At 36.4% G+C, this 15,556-nt stretch overlaps 1 protein-coding gene across 5 annotated transcripts in view; it reads left to right on the plus strand.

Annotated features, from left to right (window-relative positions):
- The window catches only part of JAZF1 (JAZF zinc finger 1), a 1,846,146-nt gene that overhangs the window by 1,138,916 nt on the left and 691,674 nt on the right, over positions 1–15,556 (plus strand). Inside the window, exon 2 of one of the 5 annotated variants that reach the window (XM_044066809.1) lies at positions 8,688–8,737. The exons of the other annotated variants lie outside the window; for them this stretch is intronic. The gene's annotated coding sequence lies outside the window, so the exon portion shown is untranslated. The remainder of the gene's footprint in view (positions 1–8,687; positions 8,738–15,556) is intronic. 5 annotated transcript variants of the gene reach the window in all.

The following is a 15,556-nucleotide window of genomic DNA, read 5'->3' on the forward strand; positions in this document are numbered from 1 at the left end:
TAGTGTGCAAAGTTTATTGAGGATAAACCCACAATTGTATATAAGAAGGATAAAACCTTCAAAAAATCATCTGGAAACTGTTAGATACAGCGACAAGTTAAGTTCCTTTAAAGATATGGAACGTATAAGTGTGGAACATGTTCCCAGTGTTCTTATATTTTACAAACAAAAGGGAAATTAGCTAGGCTAATAGGCTTTCCAAAGGTGAGAATCAAACCCTGTATCTTCTGTCTGTGAGATAAACACCTTAATCATTACTCTAACCCCCAACCCCCAAAGTAAGAACAGTACTTGAGTTTCGAACATTTCACCTTTAGGTTAGTGAGAAGACTACCACAAGGCTAATTCATTTCTTCTAAAATAGATATTGTTCATAGATAGTTACTAGCATTGCAGTCCAGGAGACCATTGAGGAACCTAGCCCAAATTCCCAGTCGCTCCCACCACTGTCTGGTTAAGTGACTTCCTCAAGGTCACACTACAGCTTATAGAGTTAACCTCTGCATGATCTAACAGTTTTACTGACAATTGAGCTTTGACTCTGTCTCTGTTGCCACCATATTATGATAATTTTCCTCCAGCACACCCCACGACACACACTGGCACAGCCACAGAGAAGCTTTCTACCATAGTATAATCATTAATGTGGTAGCAACCGCCTTTGCAGCAAGAAAATGTTGGAGTAGTGGATGACCCTGAGCTCAATACCAGAAGCAGTGCTCTTTAAGAACTTTATATAAAGCTCACTGGTATTGTGTTATTCTACAGTTGCCCGATTTTTTTTAATAATTCTGTGGCATGCTGAAATGTGTAGTTCAGGATAATTCTCAATTCTTGTATGGATTTTCCAAGATGCTAAGTCTCCGTACCTTTCTTTTTGTCATGAGGCCCATCTCCTGCCTCTTTATTATTGTTATTATTATTGTTGTTATTGTTTTATTATTATTATTATTATTAGCATCACAAATGAGTACCTCATAGTATCTATATGTAAGTCCATCAACATAGTTCATGGACCCATGCGGCAAAGTTCAGATAATAATAGCTATCATACCTTTTTATGAGACATTTCAGAACACTGGCAAAACTGGTATGCTGATGTGTAAATGCATTAATATTCATAGCAAAGAGCACAGTTTGGCTGCCACAGAGTGGCTATACAAGATGTATAAGAAAATTCAGGGATTTATAAATAAAATGGCAGCTGTTGTTTAGTCTCAGGAAATGTAGAACTGTGCACATTTAAGAGAGAAATACAGAGACTGACTGTAGAGCAACACAAGTGACCCTGACACAAGATTAGGGGGTCAAGAGAGAAGTAATTCAAAAATCCAGTTTCTGTAACACAAGTATGCTGAACATGGACAGTTACTTATTTCTCTTTTTGGTAGTAGCACAAAATGTTGAGCAAGAACATTTCTTCAGCTTAGCCTACCCCACACCCATTATCACAGTTTCTTTGTCACATCCTGATAGTGTCTTAGTGGAATTTAGCCATATTCTTGTAGGTAGTGAATTCTCGCAGAAGCATACTTTTGTCTAGTAACCACTCTTTTACTTTGTGAGGCCTCCTTATATCCATCCAGTCAAATCTCATCACTTGAAGGTAGTAGTTTGGAGAAAACTACAGCAGACATTTTGAATTACTTTTGAGTTAGTATCTGCACTAACAAAAGGAACATGGATGCTAGTTTATTTGTTTGTTTTTTTGTATTAACTTAGTGGACCCAAATATTTTTGTTCAGAGTTGACCTGAGAGCACTCTCTAGTTAAGTAACTTGGTCAGAATCACACAGTAAACAAACCGAGGATGATGAAATCAAACCTTTGACTACAGAAAGCAGCTCAGTTACAGCTCACAACCTTAATCCTCTGCACTAACTACCAGACAGTTTGTGTTGGTTACCCTGCAAATAGCACCCCTTATGTCAAGCTGTGAATGATGCAGGAAAGTGACTTGAAGTGATGTAATGGTTGATTTTCACATGGAGATGCTAAAACATCTAAGGGCAGAAGAGGCAGGGATACAAGGAAAGAGCTATAAATGTTTCAAGGGGAGTAAAAGTGTGTGGATGGAAAATGCATAGTAACAGAAAACTTGATGGAATGGAAGAATTCAGAGGGTAATTATTTTCCACACTGAAACAGTATTAAATGTCTGAAAGCTTTTACAGTAAAGCAGTGTTGGTAGACATAGCACCTGGGTTCATGGTTGTATGAGACAGTAACAAAAGAGTTTTTAGTTCCAAAGTAGAGAAGGGCAAGAGCTGTAGGGGTGAAATAGGATCTGCTCTGATGAGATATAAATAAATGCAGGAGAATTAATTAGGCTGCTAGAAATAAAAAATTATTTGTTCATACTTTATTCCGTATTATTATTGAACTTGACATGGATATTAACTTAAAACGTCAGTGCTAGGCATAAGTATTTAAATGATGTAAACTTCCTTCGTCTCTGTTAAGAGTCCATTTGGCAGCAGTGTTTTCCCTCATCTGTTTTTGTATACATTGTAATTAATAATGGTGGCTGTGCAAAACACATAGAATGACATAATTTCATTGGAACGTACAGTATCGTAGTCCTTCTGTTTATTTATTTGTTATGTTTTTTATAGATCAAAGAATTTGGGCAGCTGTGATAAGTGTTCTTGATTATTATATTCTTTGATAAACCATTACAAGAAATCATTTCACGTCTTACACTAGCCAAAATCAGGCGGCATGATTTTCATTTTCAGTATGTAAGAAAAACAGATTACTATAGTTACTTTAAATACCTGTCTTGTATGGATTCACTGATATGAAGTTTAGGAAGGACAGAGAGCTGTAGTGGCATGCTGAGAATTTGTCCTGACCTCTGTCATTCTAGATTTTGTGAAAAATGCCATTACACAACCACTCGTGCACACGTAGACATGCTTGTTCATTTGTTGTTCTCCCTATTTTTCTCTGTCAGTATTGCAGTGTTGTAAGGTGACACATAACGGGGTATTAGGATGTGCTGTCAATTAGACTGGCCTCACTAATGGCCGTATCTTACTGCTCTCCCACTTTCTCAAGCTGCAGCTTGTAATTGTCTGATGCTGGAAGTTTCTGTGTAGCTAGCTTCATCTTTTTGTCAGCATCCCAGTAAAAGGTCATGCATGTGCAATGATTCCCAGATTTACATATGGTGGATAAAGTATCATTATGCGAAGCCAGCCTCCAAGGTGGGCCTGAGGATTCATTACAAATGACACCCATGCTGTGATGCCATCATTGACAAGAAATCCTGTTATTAAGCAGGTCTGTTGAGATAATTAGCACTCAGGGTTCCTTTTTTTTTTTTTTTTTTTTTTTTTTTTTTTAAATTGAACTACTCAGATAATTTATCACAGCTGAAGTACACTGTCAGGGTCATACTAGAAATGCTCATTAAGGATGAATAGAGATTAAGTAGGGGTCTGTGTTGAGAAAAAAAATAGTGGCCCAGTTAACACATTGAAATTCTCTGATTTCAATATTTACAATATTAATTTGGAATTTTACTGGCAAGCACGTTAAGCACCTAAGCTGAATTTATTTATGGATGAATCGCTAATACTGGGGAGATGACTGTCTTTCAAAATAATCCCAGAGTCAGTACACTGCTGTGGTTTCTAATTGATCATAGAGGGAAATGCATTCTGCCTTTGAAAAGCTGATTTAGCACAGCAGCTCTGACAGCAGCAGGATCTGCATGGTAATTAGCCAGCGATCGCTTCGAACAGAAAAATGCTACGGCTTAAAGGAAGCCTAATTTGTTAGCATTAGTAAGATACTGCACTTTTAATTTAATGTAACTCATTTATCTTTTGATCCAGCTCACAAAACAGGCAGTTTATGGCACTATCAATTAATTAAAAACACCCACAATTATAATGTGCATGAGATTGTTATAGGGAAAAGGAAACGATTTAGTACTGCAGCACACTGCACAGTCAGGACATTTATGCAGTTGCACATGATTTACAGGCTGTTCATAAAAATAGAATTAAGCTGAATGGAAGAAATTTGAATTTATTACCACAGTTAATGCAGCTTATTTAAGACAAAGCAGAAAAGTTGAATAAAAGAATGAGTTTTCAAGAGAACATAGTTTTACTGTTTGGTCACTTTTGGAACTGTAGAATGTAGAGATATTCTTAGTGAAGTCTGATGATTTCTCAGATGATAAAAACTGCTTTGCTACCCTTGATTACCTTGAATGAGATGTGTACAGTGCCATCGTGCATGCTACTGAATGACAAAACAGAAGATTGAAACAAAACGTAGTTATATTAATGTGAAGTAAAGGCTGAATACCTCTGAAAAAATAGACTCTGTTACATTTCCAGAATATTTCTAGAGTCACACTGACCCCTTTGCTGGATTAAAAAAAAAACTCATTGAGATAATAGCATCATTCTCATAAACAGTCATTGCATTACTAGCCATTAGCTCAGTCATTGAAGCATTCAGAGACTACTTCAGCTGTGCTCCTCCTGCCTGTGCCAAAAGTGCTAACTAGTATATCCACTTAGCTTTCTAAATTCTCTGTGCATACAACTACCACTAATGGACTTAGGAAATTGCTGTAAAAATGTCCAGAATAGGGTGAGAGCAATAGATGGTGTCTGCCTCAGATGCATCGCTTTTCTATACTGTACATGGTTAAATTTTAGTTCTCTTTACAGTGTTGTTACATGGCCAACATTCAGTAATTTGTTGATATAGTCCTCCTCCTTACATAATGGGGGCTTTCTACTAGAGGATTTCTGGCTTTCTTTTTCTAAAATGCATGAGAAAAAAAAATGTCCAAATACTAAACCATCTCACCAAGCAATACTGTTTTTGGTCTGGTCAATAAACCTGAACTGCTTCTTTAAACCTTTCAAACAGTGTTCTTAGAATGGTGATGATGAGGTTTTAATAATAAGGTCTTTACTGATGCTAAGAAGGCTGCTGATTCTCTCACATTGTAAATATTTATGCTTCATGAATTCTTAATGTTTAACCTTAGCAGTTTGTTCATTTTCCGATCAGTTTTATCCTTTTTATGGGAAGCTGGAAGCTATCCCTGCACTCAGAGAGGATAAACACACACACAGAACAAAAACAAATCTTCACATTAATCATACTTTTTCATGATTACTTCTAGCCAACAAGCTGGTGTGTATCAAAGGATATAAGTCACATAGAATGCTTCATGCAAGGTACTACAATGTTGTAGAACTCCTCCTGTACCCCTCAAAGTTGAGGTCCATGTGTGGGCATGACTGTTCATCTAACATGCTATACAACCAAGTATGCCACAGCTTAGAAGAGAAAGTGATACCTGCTACGAGGAAATATTTTTAAAGTTGCCCTATCCCAAAACAAGATAACCCTCCTCCACTGAAAAATATCGAGCAGCCTCAGTTCCCCAAGTATTGCCCAAGACCCTTGAAAATAGTGTATGTTGTTACGGTACTATCACCATGGGGAAACAAGGTTGATTATCACAGAAAAACTCTTCATGGACAAAACTATTTGAAATAATGACTTTTCCTACCCTCTGTTTTTCTCCACTTTCCACAATGTTGTGTGATCCAGATTTGGTTTATATAAGTGGGAATGGGGAAGGGAGATACAGGCCTCTAGAACACCCAGCGCAGGAGTTTTTATTTTTCAGAAAGTAGAAGGTAGGGAAAAAAGTATTGATTTGATGAGTTTCATCCACACTGATTTTTGTTGGGATCAAGTAATAGATAGCCTCCGTCATGGACCAACATAGGCATAGTATGGCAGTGTTCAATGATGTGTCTGAAGCATTTGATGCAGTCTGCTATTCCCCATCTCCTGAGTGAATGTTAACTGGTCAGCAGGCCTTTGCTGATTACATTTGAGCCAATTTGATCAGTGTTTTTCCAGGTTGGGAGTGACAGTTCAACATATCCATGAGTACCTGAATGGCTGAAGTCAATCATAGCTTTGTTTTTATAAATAAGTATATAATATATATTTATATGTATGTATATGATCTAGTGATGGCCTCTGTTATCATGGACCAACATGAACATAGCAGGGTAATGTTCAGTGCTGTATCTTTAGTAATGAGTGTTAACCTTTACTGTAATACTGCCCCTTCTCTCAACCCTAACCCTACACCTTACCTTCATAAAAACCTTCCCAGAATATGCGACTGTTTTGACTGTGTTTTCAATTCAACATTAAATTAGTTTGATCATACACAATAGAACTATATATATATATATATATATATAACAGACACACACACACACATATGTATGTGTATGTATGTATATATATATATATATATATATATATATATATATATATAATGTGTGTGTGTGTTTTTCTAATCAAATCATATGTGCTATTATGTATGCACCTGCTTATTTTGTTAGCTATATCCCTAGTGTATGCCCTTCTATTGCCTCTTCTTTTGCTGCATTTTGTCTTCCTGTGCCACTGCACTGACCTTGGAGATACTAAAAATGGTTATCTATGACTGTTTCATTTACTTTATTGCCAAAAGTAAATGCAGCAAATAAAAATAAAGTCATACATAATTTCTAAACCATTGCTTCTGGCACTAAGGATTTTCACCCCTCCCCATGTTTTCTTTACCCTTCCTTGCTATTATGTTCCTGCCCTCTTATTCCGTCTTTTGTGACTCTTCATTTGATCCACAAGTCCTTTTGTTCTCTTCTTTCTCTTTTGATATCATTATCTTTGGCTGGATAATGACATTATAATGTTTTCTGTATTGTCTGGTTAGACTTTTTTCCTGTTTTTGTTACTTTTACAGATTAACTTGTATGCATGATCACCATTTTTTGTTGAAAAGCATTTTTAAATTTTATTTTAATTGGGGATGCATCTGTATTTCCCACCAGTTTGTCCTGGGCTCACATTATGGCTGTACCTTTGAAATTCTCCATTTCCCCCATCCTTGAGGCACACACAGCATGCTCCCTGGTATACTCCTGCATTTTCTGCAGTGACAGAAAGCACCATCAACTCAGGTGGAAAAACAAAGCTGATCATCAAACCTAGCTGAGCCTTTACCCCACTGATTCCACAGGGATGTGACTTTCAGTATTGTGAGAATGTCACACAGATGGCTTCTTGTACAAGCATGCGGGTCAGCTACTTAGATTGTACAAACGTGTGTCAGCTACTTAGATATTTACTTTTGTACTATAGTTATTGTTTATTCTTTAATACCTATCATGTCTGTCTTTTTGTGTTTGTTTTCTCCTATAAAAGAGCTGACACTCGAAATTTAATTTAGGTAGCACTTGTGTTTTTTAAATGACAATAAAGTTTCTTTGAATCTTTGAATCTACATGTGGGCATCCAAGGTTCACTGAGCCTGTGGCCCATGGCACATTGGTTATATACCCTCTCATTTCTTGTCCCCGCTGCTGAAAAAAATTGTGGACTGCACAAACTTTAAGTTTAGAGCTGGCCATCTGACAGATATAGATCTTTCCTTAGTCTGGGTTCAGGTGTTCAGTAAAGACAAACTTCTTACCTCTGTGCCAGCAGGCTTGAGGGTGAGTTTTTTATATGGAGTGTTTACAGATGAACCTCAAGAATTCAAAGGTTCTCTGTTGTAGCAAACAAAAAAAACGGTATTACTATTCCACAAATGCATTTATGTATATGTTGGGGGAGTTTGAATCCCTGTAATTCTTGGACTTCCACCTTCAGCTAGAAACCAGGCCAGTATATGTAAAACCTCACAAAAGCAAAAGTAAGCTTTTCAATATGATGCTGAAATGAAAGACAAATAATGTTCTAAAATTCTTCTTTCCTTTATGTCTCCTCTTGTCCGTGTCAGTCTGTATCACTTATTTTAAACTCTATTCTGTAGGAGTCTGTTACTCATTGATGTCAGTTCAGCTTACCTGGTTGAAGGTTGGTGATCTAGTTTTATAGCAAGCACAAGTGTTGCTCATATTTTATCACCTGAAAATAACAGACCTGTATTTTTCTGCGTATTTGGACTACTTGATGTCCCTTCCACACTTCACCGTTAGCTGGTCCCAGTCATTTATCAGGAATAGATTAAAAAGGTAAACACTCCTGTGTAAGAGGTGGTGAATCAGCAGTAGGCATGGAAACACAAAGGAAAATACCAAATCTATTATATTTTTGAAAGTGCAGTAACAGCCATGAAGGTCATGGATCAAACAGTAATCACAGAAGTAAAAGTTTCAGTTAAAATCTATTTATTAAGATAATGTTGTGCATGAGCAGCAGAAGAGAAGTGTTTGTTTTGCTTCATGCATTTAGGCATTTCATAAAAACATTGAGAATAAATTGAAATGAGGTCTCCATGTGTCAAGGTAGAAATTCAGTCTACTCATACCCCAGTTTCTGTTACAATGCTTTTTTATTGTGAGTTGACAGTTTTATTTTAATGTTTGATTATAAGACTTTCCAATAGAGAAACACACAACTTGTAGAGCTGCTGTTGTGCTGTCATTGTGATGTATTGGCTAGGGATAACACTATCATGTAATAAAAGGGGAAAAGCTGTAGCCTATCACAAAATATCACTTCCTTTCAATATCACCATGGTGGCACAAATGTTTGAATACCATTTTCTTGGATCAGTAATGGAGCATCTCTCTTAAGACTTACATTTTTTGTTTTTCTTTTGTTTTTACCAATAGACAACTGTGAACCATATAAACCAGCTGTTGAAAGAAAATTACGTTTTCTGGTAGGCTGCAACTTTTCCTTCCTTTACATGATGATGCTGTACCTAGTTAATACATGGCATAGCTACAGTTGTAGTCTGGCATGCTGCTTAATCATTCTGTTTAGTAATATTAGTCTGAGCTGAGTTTTTGTCCCTAGAGATTTATGGTACTAATGCTAACTGCTTCATTCCAGACATTGAATTCGAAGAAAGCTTTTTATCTGAAATTGTGGGAACAAGACTTCTCAACTAATTACTAACCCTATTTATTATCAGTGCAAACTGCAGGAGATGTGCTACCAGGTACTTATATGCATTGCTGTGCTACAAATCTTCACTAGTTCCCTGTCATTGTAAGTGGCCCATATCAAAAACTGCTTACAGGTTGCAAAAAGCAATTATTCCCTGCATAGCTGTTTCTATGTTTGAGAGGTCGTGGGGGCTTTAGTACATTTATGTAAGGAGTTAATCGTAGTCCCTTCCCTTTACTCAGTTTTTGTGTCCCTCTATTCTTAAAAGTACAGTTGGCTGGTTTCTAAGTTTGCCTGTGTCCTATTTGCACCCTACAAGTTTGTTCTCTGCTGTCAGGATTCCAAACTACTGTAGTTCCAGTATGTGCATTTTAGGACCTGCCCTTCTCCCTGGAAGGAAGTAGGAGGACATAGTTCAGATCTCAGCCGAGTGGTCTAGCCAAAACCTCCACCACCCTCTCTGCCCCACCAGTGCTTTGTGTCCCTGCCCAAGCAGCTGACACTCTCACACACACACACACACACACACACACACACACACACACACACACACACACTTTGAGATTTGATTTATATACAAGCACACAGACACTCCTGGGGAAGGCTGGCACAGGTTCACTAGCTAAGCCCTCTTCTGCCCAGATTATATGGTAGTACCAGCTGCCACCAACCACTACTTATCAGCTACTATAAGGCCCTTACCAAGGGTGACCAATTCTACTGTGTAATGTTACTATTATCCAAATGGTAAGTGTGACCAAGACTTTTAAGGCCATTTAGGAATGGCCTATACAGTGTCACCAAATACATATGCAAGTACCTAAGAGCTTAAATATCTCTAAACAAGCCAGCCACAATTAAAAGGTTTAAATATATGTAATAATAAATAATAAAAGAACAAGACAATACTCAATAACTCAGCACAGTGACACAGAGTTCAGAATCACAACATTGCAGGACAGTCTCACATAAATACAGAAAACATCTAAACTAATCTTACTATATTCCTATCTATCTCTAAGAGAGATACTATGATCTAAGCCTTACTTACAGAGTACGGTAAATATAGATGAGAAGTGTAGAATGGATGTGTTCAGGTCCAAAGGCAAATACAAAATGCAAATTCTCTGAGAGGGTTTCCAAATTAATATCAAAACATTACTGCTGGGTCAGCTGGATGACATCACTCTTTGTCACCTCTACCTTCAGTTCCCAGGCTAACAGAAACTAAAAATTTAGCACCTTTGTGTCAAAATTACTTATCTCTCAGAAGTTTGCCTAGAACTGGAAGTCATAAAACAGTTAAACACTTTTACAGTTGAAACCTGTAATTATTTCTGTGTCCAGACAATAGAAAGAACTTTTAACTGTAGGCATCCTGTCTTCTTGCTGAGATAAACACAATCGTAAAACTCTTGACTTAGTTTCTCTGAGTTTGCAAGTTAACTCTGTATGTTCCAACTTCTACTATGAAAACATACATTTGCACAGGCATATAGTTTATACACATTTCTGCTCTTTTTCCAGCAGGGTACACTGTGGTTACATTCTTGAAGCTCAGTACGTAACCTACACTTCAGCACACACTTCTGCACCAGTAGTTTAATATACACATAACATATTGTTATCTTACATTTGTAAGACAAGCATGCATGTCATATTAATATTGACAAATGTCATATGATTATTTACAAAATTCCAGGTTGCTGGGCTGGCAGTGTCACATTTCTATATAAACCATATTAATATTTTCAAGTGACATATAATTATTTACAAAATTCCAGCTAGCTGGTTTAGCAGCATTTCAGTTTGTCACAATGTTTATTAAATTGTAAGCGCTTTCGTGTTGTGCAATACAATGCTTCCTCAGAAAATACAATTGAAATAATGCATTACAGATTTAAAATAAATCATTGACCAGTCAAAATTAAAACCCTGAGTATGTCACATCCAAGTTAACAATTACAAAATGATAAGTACTTAGGTAAACAAATACTGTCACAGATACCAGGTAGTCAAAACTTGTCCTATAAAATACTACACACTGCAATCTTAAACCAAAAACAGAAAATATTCATATGCACTGTATATATATATATATATATATATATCACAAAAACTCTTCACATCTCAGCAGTAAAATTAAAACTCTGACAGGTGTTGGCAGCACAAATCTACACATAAACAGCATCTGTTTTCAAGTGAAATATCACTGGAAAAGCATAAAAACATTTAAGAAATGTTGCCAGTGTAGTCAAGCAAGCCTTATACTGGTTATTTGCAAAACAGAGACCATGCTTCATAATAACATATTAGAAATCAATGTAGCCTTATCTAAACGATCATATTATGCTGAAATATGTTATTTTTGGCTTCAAGTACCTTATTAACAGTGGAATAAAGCTGAAAAAGAAGTACTTTTAATTGAATAATGTACTCCATGTCCAAATAGATTCACAAAGGAAAATAGCCTGTAAGCCAGACTTCCTGGTACAGTTGATAAATGCAATGTTAAAGCCATATGTCCTAAAACCCTGAGAAAGACAGAAAATAAGACTGTATTGCTGATATTGAATAGTGGAAAAATATATGAAAGCTGAAACCTAAACGTGAATAAACTAATAAAATGTAAAAGACTGTCAGAAAAGCAATATAGAATAAAAAACAGACTTCCATTTCAATGGAAGTTGAAATATATTACCCAAAATAAACTGTGGAATGTAATGTAAATATGAAAGTTATTAATGTGTAAGTAGTCTATCAACTAAAAAGGGCTTTAAGCAAACACTGTCATTGAGACCATACAGCATATCTGCTTGTAGTCTAATTATCCACTTCTGTTCAGCTTGTTCAGACTTTTTCTTGATGTTACTCATTCTGAGGTCCATATTAATAATTTCTAAGATTAAAAAACTTAAAAGAATGCTGAAAATTAGTATCAACAATATGTTGAACAGTAGTGCTACTCTTATTGATTTTATAGATATGTTCTCTAGCCCTCTCTCTTAGTGTTCTATTTGTCATGCCCACATAGAATATAGGGCAAGCTGTACAGAAAGCCAAATAAACCAGATCATGTGTAGAACAGTCTGCATAGTGTGACATAATATATGTTTTGTTATTACTAGGATGTGTAAATGAACAATCATTGGCTATGAAAGGACAAATATTACAGTGTCTGCAGCTAAAAGTGCCACATCTTTCAGAACTTATAACTTTTTAATCACTGCATTGCGATAACATAACCTGCGTTTTAAAGATCTACAATTTATGTACGTTACTCTAGGATAGTCACCTACAATTGCATGTAGTTCTTCATTGGCTGTGAAAATATACCATTTCTCTCTAATAATGTCCAATATACTCCTATTGTCAGAGGTGTAAGAAAATAACATCCTACAGGCCTTATTACTATTATTATGCAAAGTAGAATCGTGGTCCTTGTGGTGAAACATTTTGGAGAAATAAGGTCTACCTGTACCCTGTCTGTCATTAGTAACAGCTTGTAAATATGTCTCACATAGCCCTTTGGGATAACCTCTTTTCTCTGTTATTACTCACCATTCTAGAGGAGTACTTCAATGCCGTGTCATCAATGGTTAAATGTGAAATACACCATATTATCAAAACATGATTAGGATGCATGCGAGTTCTGTCCAACAAACTGTTTTTCCAACAACTCTTTCTAGGTACATCTGTACGAATGGATCCCATCTTGAAGGGATAAAGTCACATCAAGAAATTTTATCCATTCACTCGAAGCCTGCATGGTAAATTTTAGGAAGGTGGTAGTGGTCTGTCACCTTCCCATATAATAAATACATCAACAAAACGTTTACAGTAATAGATGTATCATTTCAATCTTTCATTTGGCAGAACAAAACAGATGTCCCAGTATGCCATTACTGTATTAGCGTATGAATTAGCCCATCGCTACGCCTGACTTCTGTAAGAAGTAGGTGTTATTAAAAACAAAATGATATTTCACTTGAAAACAGATGGCATTTCTTTGTAGATCTGTGCTGCCAGCACTTGTCAGAGTTTTAATTTTACTGCCGAGATGTGAAGAGTTTTTGTGATATATATATATATATATATATATATATATATATATATATATATATATATATATATATATATATACAGTGTATTTGAACATTTTCTATTTTTGGTTTAAGATTGCAGTGCCTAGTATTTTATAGGACATGTTTTGACTTCCTGGTATCTGTGACAGTATTTGTTTACCTAAGTACTTGTCATTTTTTTAATTGTTAACTTGGATGTGACGTACTCAGGTTTTTAATTTTGATTGGTCAGTGATTTATTTTAAATCTGTAATGCATTTTTTTTCAATTGTATTGTCTAAAGAAGCATTGTATTGCACAACGCAAAAACACTTACAATTCAATAAACATCACCATGTTTTATTTTAGCCTTGGCATGTGTGCTGTCCCCTTATGTTTTTTCTTCATTTTGTATCTTGTCTTTGTGGATACAGCTTAATTCTTGCAATGTGTTTTTTATTACTGACTATTTTCTCAGTCTTGCCTGTCTCAGAGAATTCCAGTCTTGGGAGTGGTATTCTGTAGTTTCTTCCCCAGTAAGGAAATACAAACTCCATTGACTGTCTGTCATCCTGTGTTATGGTCTATACTCCTTGTTTTCCAAGCTTAGGCACCTAAGCCTCATGTAGACACACCACTGCTTACATCCACAGTTTCTGCCAAGAGTTAGCTTAATGGCATAAGGGTATAGAACCCTAGCCAGGACCCAAATGAACCAGGAACAATTAGCAGTCCTTTTACTAGAGGAACTGATGGGAGGTCAGAAAGGAAAGAAAGTGGTAAACTTGATGATTTCTGTTAGGTAAAGGAGAGGGACATATATCCCTGAGTGTATGCTGCATTCTGGCTGCATAGTGCAGACCATAGGGCAATAGAGGCATGTGTCTCAGAGGAGCAGCTATGGGCTTACATTATGGAAGTGAGTGACAGCGTTGCATAATGTCTTTACACTCGACCCCAGAGATGCCACTGGACATGTGTGGGGAAGTATAAGGCTTTTAAGAGCCCCTCTCCCCAAAGTCAGCCATGGATTACAGCACCACTATCAGCATCGGACTCTTGCCACATAGAATAAATGTGACATCCGCTTATTCTAAGGGGAACAAAAAGGTCAGTGGAGAAAGAAAAAAAAACAGCAAATTCCACCAAGTGACAGTGTATTGAGATCATCTCTTTGTACATCCTCCTAGTACAGGGTGAACATTTTTTTTTTTACCTTTAAAGATGCATACATTATTTTAGCATCTTATACTTGAGTGAACAGTGATACATTTTTTCTTTGACATTAATGACATTTTGTAGAAAACCACTAGTTATTCATACATAGCAGTTTTTGTAGCTAACAATTAATTTAGAAATCATTATAAACAGAAAAATGTTTGTAAACAAAATAAAAAAGTACCTCACATCCATTTGTGTGTGCAACTATTGAAAATTTGTCCCAAAAACTCTACCAAAGCTGTCACATTTTCCATGCCTTTAGATAAAGTAAAGTGAAACATAGTCAGGCAGTTAAGTAAACCAAAGCAGTTTTAAGGAAACACCAGAAGCATACTAAAAGTGCATGCAGTCTACACTAATATTTTCCTTTACATTGAAGCATGCTTGTGTATATAGTCTGTGGGCCGAAATTGCAAAACAAAAAAAGTGTCAGAAAATAGACTAGATTCTGGAGCTGGAATTGATGGTGATATTAGCACTGTATTCTTTTAGCTAACATGTGGCTTATTATCCAGAGGAAAATTTTGAAGTGATTGAAATATGTTTTACAAAAGTAGCTAAATACGCCATATTGGCAAAGTGCAGAAGTGCCTTCCTTTTTAATGGCCACCAACCTTTGCCGCTAGTTTCCTGCCAGTGTCTGCCAAGCACCAGCTCACTGTGTAAGGGTGTTGCAGAACAATTTGTGTTGTCTTTCATTTTTTTCCCTTCAAATTCATCTGAAAACTTTTTTTTCCATTCCAGCCTACCCATAATGCAGTGTAGTCTGCCAGGCTTGCCAGAGCCCAGCAGGTAGCCTGCTTGGTATGTGCATTTGTGTCAAACTGCTTCCCTGATGTGGACAAGATGTTGGCCATAAAAAGGAACTTCTGTACAAAAATGTGTCCGCGGTCGCAGCAGATATAGAGAATTATGTGGGCCAGGCATATATGGATGTCAGGTAGGAGTGGAAGGAAATAAAATAATAGGTTTTTTTGCTCGTCTTCCTTCATTACTCTCTTAATTCACAAACAGTTATCAATTTTATTGTTTTAGGCAGAACTAAATAGTTGTGGGCATATGAACGTATGCTTTGCTCTGTTTCCTGGGCCTCAGATATGAAAAGTACAGCTGATTAGATAGTTTACTTTCCTTTACTTATGGAAATTCTGTAAATTAGTGCCCTGTCTTCCCTGTGTTATACCATTATAATACATCATGGTTTTATGTTTTTTTTATTCTTAAGTGTGTCTCATCATTTTATGCGATTATTTCTTTACCAGTAGAGGCTGTAGGGAGAGCAGCTGATTGTTTTTATGGTACCG

Source organism: Protopterus annectens, chromosome 3.part1 (assembly GCF_019279795.1).
Source record: "Protopterus annectens isolate FY-2018-M chromosome 3.part1, PAN1.0, whole genome shotgun sequence".
Classification (NCBI taxonomy): Eukaryota; Metazoa; Chordata; order Ceratodontiformes; family Protopteridae; genus Protopterus; species Protopterus annectens.